At 44.5% G+C, this 8,057-nt stretch overlaps 1 long non-coding RNA gene across 2 annotated transcripts; it reads left to right on the top strand.

Annotated features, from left to right (window-relative positions):
* The first annotated feature begins 718 nt into the window (after positions 1-718).
* On the top strand, positions 719-7,234 carry LOC141073490 (uncharacterized). 2 transcript variants are annotated; one of them, XR_012226971.1, is made up of 3 exons: positions 719-1,266; positions 4,620-5,548; positions 5,644-7,234. It is a non-coding gene; the product is annotated as an uncharacterized lncRNA (long non-coding RNA). The 2 variants fall into 2 exon arrangements; XR_012226972.1 differs by having other exon boundaries at positions 749-1,266; positions 4,620-5,049; positions 5,122-7,234.
* Positions 7,235-8,057: the final 823 nt, after the last annotated feature.

Raw genomic sequence — 8,057 nt, forward strand, 5'->3', positions numbered from 1 at the left:
GGACTCTAACACCTGCACCCAACACAGACTATTGCAGCAGAACACCCTGGACATACCCTAAGGGAGGATGGTCTCATCCCGGGCTGGATAGTTTAGGGTGTTGGGGAGTGGGTGGAGAAGGTAGGAAAAGAGGAGGAGCTAACAGAGCTGGAAAGAACAGTGCAGAGAGAGTGAGTCAGACATGAGTAGAAATTGAAAGTAAGCAGACATGCTGTGAGGCAGCTCCCTGTCAGAAGAAGCTGCAGAGAGAAAGCTGAAAGGGAGAGACAGAAGGAAGCTGCCAGAAGATAGAAAAGGTCCTTGGGACACGGGTAGTGAGAAGTCCACCCGTGGGGCCCATATTCACGCTGACTGCCATCAGGTGGAGGTGCCAGGTCGCAGTGGGGTACCGGCCCCCAAGACTATATCTCCAGACTCAGCTAGCAAGCTGGAGGCAGGGGCACCTCTAAGTAATTCAGCCACAGCCACAGTTATCTTCATTGAAATAGCAACCACATAGGAGCAAGGGGACACTTCGAGGACATCACCCCCCAAGGTCCGCGGCTGCTGGCTCGGGACACTGACTGTGAGGTGTGGGTCAGGAATGGCGGAAAGCCAGTACAGTGAGATGGCCAAGAGAGGCACATACAGAAAGGAGTCCTGGAAAGGTGCATCCTAATCTACCTGTTAGGCCTCTTTCACACTTCAGTTTTTTGCCATCAGTCAAAATCCGCCAAAATTTGAAATTGGCGGATCCGCTTTTTCTTGTTGCGGATCCGCCAATTTCCCCATTGGGATACATTAGTGGCGGATTTTGACGGATGGTCGTCCGTTGCGTCCGATATTCGGCGGATCTGCAAAATTCTTTGCGGATTCTGTCTGAGGGGGACGGAGAATGTAACGTTTTTTTTCGCCGTCAAAATGGCGGATGACGGCGGATCCGCCGTCATCAGCCATGCGGTAGAATGGGGCCCTATGGGCGGCGGATCCGCCGGGATCCGCGATTTTGCGGAATCCGCCGGCAGGATCCGCAAAATTGCACTGCGCATGCCCAGAAAAAAAGATACTTTTCCAGACAGTCCCAAAACTATATAAGATGGGCTAATTGGGCCCAGACATGCAGTAGCAGCCAGACAGCAAGCCAGCCAGACCACCACCAAGCCTGCAAGACAGCCACCAAGCCTGCAAGACAGCCACCAAGCCTGCCAGACCACCCAGCCTGCCAGACACCCACCAAGCCTGCAGCCACAGCTATCAAGAGGCCTGCCAGTACCAGCTTTACCAAGTGTGAGTATACCTATGACATTTCTGTGTATGGCCTGCAAGTGTGTAGCGTGTGTGTGTGTGTGTGTGTGTGTGTGTGTGTGTGTGGTCTGCGAGTGTTGCATGTCTGTTTTTTTTTTTTTATATATTTTTTTTTTCTGTTGCTTGTGTACTGCATTTTATTTTCATACAACTGTAATTATATTGTATTTTTTATGCTGTGATTGCTGCAATTGAGTGGTGTATGGTATGTGGTGTAATTGGGCCCAGACAATCCGGCACCAGCAACACTGAATACTCCAAGCAAGATATCCGACTCCAGCCTGCCTGACAGAAGATTCAACTAGAGCTATAAAACCTGTCTGCCCAGCTGCAAGTCTACCACCTGCAAGACCCCTGGAGCGTGTGTGTGTATGTGTGTGGCCTGTGTGCATTTTTATTTTTTTTTTCCATTTTTTTTTTTTTTTTTCTGTTGCATGTGTACTGCTTTTTATTTTTATACAACTGTAATTATATTGTATTTTTTATGCTGTGATTGCTGCGATTGAGTGGTGTATTGTATGTGGTGTAATTGGGCCCAGACAATCCGGCACCAGCAACACTGAATACTCCAAGCAAGATATCAGACTCCAGCCTGCCTGACAGAAGATTCAACTAGAGCTATAAAACCTGTCTGCACAGCTGCAAGTCTACCACCTGCAAGACCCCTGGAGCGTGTGTGTGTATGTGTGTGGCCTGTGTGCATTTTTATTTTTTTTTTCCATTTTTTTTTTTTTTTTTTTCTGTTGCATGTGTACTGCTTTTTATTTTTATACAACTGTAATTATATTGTATTTTTTATGCTGTGATTGCTGCGATTGAGTGGTGTATTGTATGTGGTGTAATTGGGCCCAGACAATCCGGCACCAGCAACATTGAATACTCCAAGCAAGATATCAGACTCCAGCCTGCCTGACAGAAGATTCAACTAGAGCTATAAAACCTGTCTGCACAGCTGCAAGTCTACCACCTGCAAGACCCCTGGAGCGTGTGTGTGTATGTGTGTGGCCTGTGTGTGCATTTTTTTTTTTTTTTTTTCTGTTGCATGTGTACTGCTTTTTATTTTTATACAACTGTAATTATATTGTATTTTTTATGCTGTGATTGCTGCGATTGAGTGGTGTATTGTATGTGGTGTAATTGGGCCCAGACAATCCGGCACCAGCAACATTGAATACTCCAAGCAAGATATCAGACTCCAGCCTGCCTGACAGAAGATTCAACTAGAGCTATAAAACCTGTCTGCACAGCTGCAAGTCTACCACCTGCAAGACCCCTGGAGCGTGTGTGTGTATGTGTGTGGCCTGTGTGTGCATTTTTTTTTTTTTTCTTTCCATTTTTTTTTTTTTTTTTTCTGTTGCATGTGTACTGCTTTTTATTTTCATACAACTGTAATTATATTGTATTTTTTATGCTGTGATTGCTGCGATTGAGTGGTGTATTGTATGTGGTGTAATTGGGCCCAGACAATCCGGCACCAGCAACATTGAATACTCCAAGCAAGATATCAGACTCCAGCCTGCCTGACAGAAGATTCAACTAGAGCTATAAAACCTGTCTGCACAGCTGCAAGTCTACCACCTGCAAGACCCCTGGAGCGTGTGTGTGTGTGTGTGTGTTGCATTTTTTTTTTTTTCTGTTGCATGTGTACTGCATGTTATTTTCATACAACTTTAATATTGTATTTCTTGCTGTGATTGTGTGGTGTAAGGCCAGTTTCATATTTGCACTTTATAGCGCAGTGATAACATGCACACGTCCACCACTAATCCCCGTCCCATCTGGTCATCACCGCCTACTAGCACACATGGACGCTTGTGATCTGCACACCCTATCTTTAGTATGGGGTGCGCAGATTGCAAGCGTTCATGTGCGCTAGTAGGTGGGGATTAGTGGCGGACGTGTGCTGGAAATAGCTGCGCTATAAAGTGCAAATGTGAAACCGGCCTAAATGGTATTGTATGTGGTGTTATTGGGCCCAGACATCTACATCAAACACCAGCCTGACTGTATCAGTTAGGCTGGTGTTTTAATGTAGATGTCTGGGCCCAATAACACCACATTCAATACCATTTAGGCCGATTTCACATTTGCACTTTATAGCGCAGCGATGGCCTGCACACGTCCGCCACAAATCCCCGCCTACTACCGCACATGAATGCTTGCGATCTGCGCACCCTATCTTTATCATAGGGTGCGTAGATGGTGCGCTGGCAGGATTTTACCATGTGCTGCGCACTTTTGAAGGTGTGCCCTTGTGCGCCAAACGCAGCATGTTGCATTTTGGCGCGCACGGCACACCTTCAAAAGTGCGCAGCACACTGTGAATCCTGCCAGCGCACCATCTGCGCACCCTATGATAAAGATAGGGTGCGCAGATCGCAAGCATTCATGTGCAGTAGTAGGTGGGGATTTGTGGCGGACGTGTGCAGGCCATCGCTGCGCTATAAAGTGCAAATGTGAAACCGGCCTAAATGGTATTGTATGTGGTTTGTGCCCAGACATCTGGCAACAGCCACACTGAAGAAACCGAACCAGACATCAAACACCAGCCTGACTGATAGAATTTCAAACTCCGCTGCAAATCTTCCACCTGCAAGACACCTGGAGTGTGTAGCCTGGCTGTGTGTTATGCGTGTTTGCGTTTTTTTATTTTTCATGTATTGTGGTATTTAAAATAAAGAGCAGAGTAGCTCCTATTTTTTGGAAAAAAAAAAATAATAAAAAAATAAATAAATTGTTTTGAAAAAATCTACTTTGTATCATTTTAAAAAAGGTAAAATTAAGTTACCATAAAGGTAATTGAAGTGTTCTGGTATACAAGTGTGGTTAAAAGTGAGATTGCAACATACCATGAAAAAATGGGTATACACAACTGAGTTTCAGGGAATTCAAAACCATGCAAACAGTGGGTATACACAGAAATTAAACACCTTCAATCACTGGTTACATACTCTGTTGAGAGTTTCAGGGAATGCAAACACTGGTATACACAGCAATTACACACTACACGCCTTCAATCACTGGTTACACGGTGAGACCTTTAATCACTGGTTACACTCTCGGTGAGAGTTTCAGGGAATGCAAACTGGTATACACAGCAATTACACACCTTCAATTACTGGTTACACTCAGTTACAAAACACAAAGAAAGTAGGTTTACACAAAATATTAGACACCTTCAATCACTGGTTACACTCTGAGATAAGGGAATGTAGACATGCAAACACTTAAAATTGCGTATAATTAGTTTCAGGGAATTACACATACAAAATGTGGTTTTTTTTTTTTTTTTTTTTTTTTTTTTTTTTTAAAACTTTCATATCATTTTCTTTCAGTTCACACAATGAAGCGCCACCATACCGGCAGACACGGCCAGCCCAACCGTAGCAGAGATTCAGACCGCAGCAGGGATCAACGCAGCAGACATGACCGGTCAGACCGCAGCAGAAACAACCCTGACCGCAGCAGAGAGGAACAGCCACACCGCGGCGTACAGGCAACCATTAGTTTCCCTGTAAGTATAAAGACCTGAAAGCTTATTATGATCCTTTGTATAGTAGCTTAACAAGTCTCTTTATACTTGCAGATCACTTCAAGCACTACCAGCAGGGTAGCAGCAGAGAGAGCCAGCCAGGCTGCAGCAGAGAGGCCCAGCCAGACCGCAACAGAGACTGCCAGCCAGGCTGCAGCAGAGAGGCCCAGCCAGACCGCAACAGAGACTGCCAGCCAGGCCGAAGCAGATACTGCCAGCCAAACATTTTCCCTGTAAGTATAAAAGCCTGAAAGCTTATTATGATACTTTGTATAGTAGCTTAACAAGTGTGTTTATACTTGCAGATCAGTTCAGGAAGCAACACAGCTGCCCCAAGCCGTAATGTCTTCTCCTGAAAGCTCCCCCTCACATCATCAGCGAGCTGAGGTAAAAAAAATTTTGTTTATTTTTTATTTAAAATAATTTTTTTGTGGTTAAAAACACTATCCTATTATGTTTTAACAGGAAGCTGATTCAGAGGAGCTTCCAGGAGGAGACGTGCAGGGTGGAGAGACACACGGAGGGGGTGCGCAGATTGTAAGTTTAGCACATACACAGATACATAATGCTACACCCAACACAAACATTCATCACAGTGCACACCATAACTGCATCCATCCAAACATTTTTTTTTTTTTTTTCCCACAGTCTTCAGAATCCGGTGCCCGCACTAGAGTGACTCCCAGGACATCCCAGGGTCGTCAAGGTGATGCCTCTGGTGGTCGGCAAACGGTAAGTAACCCTATTTTGATAATTGTTTAAATGAACATCATGTGTTTGAATATAATGTAATTTTTTGCTTTTTGTTTTGTTTTTTATCTTCACAGGTTTCACAGCGTGCTCCCCGCAGACATCAGGAGGAGGGTGTCATTATTGATAGTGATGACCTCATCCATGAGGTGGAAATCTGGGAGCCGCTGTGGAACATGGCAAACCGTCTTCATGCCGACCAACCAACCACACGACGGCTCTGGGATGAAGTCTGTTCTTCAGTTATTGACAACTGGGAGGAACTCAATGCGAGGGCCAGGGATTTTGTGCGTAAGTATTACAACTTCAGTAACTTATATTTCCAGCATGTGAAGTGTTGAATACTAAACCTTTTTTTTTTTTTTTTTTGCTTCACAGGTGACAGGGTTATCACACGGTGGCGGTCGCTCCGGGATCGCTTCAAGAGGGACTACAACAAAGAGATTCAGACCCCGAGTGGATCGTCGGGAGGACGCCGGGGACCCCAGTACAAAAACTACCAAGCCCTGGCGTTCCTGCGATCTACAATGGCGTGCAGAAGGTAAATATTCCCCAAACAATTCCTGTAGTAGAAATGTTTAACCAATTTTTTTTTCAGCAGACTTAAATTAAATATCAATATTTTTAATATACATTTTTTTCTTCTTTTTTTTTTTTTTAGCACCATCTGCAGCACTCGGGAGTCTGCATCAGAGTTGCGTCCCTCTGGAGTGATCCCTAGTGAGACCGCCCCCGGTGACCACATCGAGGTATCCGACCCCTCTGTACCTACCCTCTTGTCTGATCCCTCTATCCCCTCCACCAGCACTGGAGCAGCAGGGCAGACTTCATCACATGAAGCTGCTGGTGACGACTTGTTCCCTGTTCCCCACCCCTCAGACACTGCCGCAACATCTCGACCAACTTTTGGTTCTGGCCGGCAGCGTCTGAGGAGTCAGGAAAGGCTGACCTTGTCTGACTGTTTGAGTCTAAACTCAACTGTTCAACACGGTTTCCACACTTATGGACAACGGTTATCTTCTGGGTTGACCATGATCAATCAAAGTATCATGGAACTCAGAAGATACATGGAACAGATGAGTTTAGAATCAAACCAGACACCGAGACATACCTTTTTTCAATCTGTTGTCCGGCAAATGGAAGGTTTAAGTACTCACCAGCAGATGCGTGTGATGCAAGCCTGTCAGAATGCTCTAGTGGAAGTGCTTGCTGAAGCATCTCTTCCTCCCCCTGTCTATCCTTCCACAGTCCATCCTCCCCCTGTCTATCCTTCCACAGTCCATCCTCCCCCTGTCTATCCTTCCACAGTCCATCCTCCCCCCGTCCATCCTTCCACCACCATCAATCACACAGCCGTCCCTCCTCCTACCACTCCCTCTCCTTTCTCTAGTTCCCCATTCCATTCTTCCCAGTACCTACCTTCCCCATTGCATTATACCCCAATGCCCTCGCCATACCCACCCCCACATACACCTTCAATGTACCCACAAACCTCGTCTGTCCATCCACTCCCGTCCCAACCACATGTGTTAAACCCCCCTTCCACTTCTGGTCCTCACCAACTCCCTCCCCAGTCCCCTACCCCCCCCCCTCGATGTGGTCAACCCTGTTAACCCCCCTCCAATACTATCTCCACCCAACATTATCATAGTTTGTAATTTTTCTGTTGTAATATACCAAAAAAAAATTAAAAAAAGGTAATATTATACCAAAAAAAAGTTACCAAAAAGGTAATATACCAAAAAAAGTTACAAAAAAAGTTAAGAAAAAAAAAAAAAAAAAAAAATACAGTTAATACAAATTGTCAGAAATAAACTGTTTTTTTTCAAAAAACTTTATTGTGATGTTTATTTTTTGCTTCTTTATTCAAATTACACCAGTGGTGTAAAAGGTAAACACAACACTTGTTAACACAACACACAACCCTGGGTAATATTTCACAGTACACCGGTGGTGTACAAGGTACAAAAAAACACTTGGTAGCACAACATTTGATAACCAACACTTGTGAACATTTCAAAGTGTAAAACGCTTGGTACACAACACTTGGTAACTTTACGCTTGGTACACAACACTTGGATAACTTTACGCTTGGTACCCAACAATTGTTAACACTGCAAAGTGTAAAACTAACCAAATCACATGGTAAAACACAATGCTTGTGCAAAGCAAACACTTGGTAAAATTTCAGATAAAAAAAAAAAAAATTACTCACAATTGGTAAGAAGAAAATTATATCATGTGATATTGCCAGTCCACTTGTCCCTCTGGTGTAACAAAATAATCTGCAAAGGTATCCCTAATTCTTGCCACTGAACCAGTACTCCGAAAAGTTTGCTGCTCATAATCCCACAAGGTGGTTTCATACACATTTTCATCGATGGAAACTGGTTCCTTTGAAAGGACAAAATTGTGCAGGATTACACAGGCCTTTACCACCTCATCCACAGTCTCTGTTTTCATTTTCATGGCCGTTAACAGGACTCTCCAT

Source organism: Dendrobates tinctorius, unplaced genomic scaffold, assembly GCF_039654945.1.
Source record: "Dendrobates tinctorius isolate UK_male_01 unplaced genomic scaffold, ASM3965494v1 ptg000303l, whole genome shotgun sequence".
In the NCBI taxonomy this organism is placed as follows: Eukaryota; Metazoa; Chordata; class Amphibia; order Anura; family Dendrobatidae; genus Dendrobates; species Dendrobates tinctorius.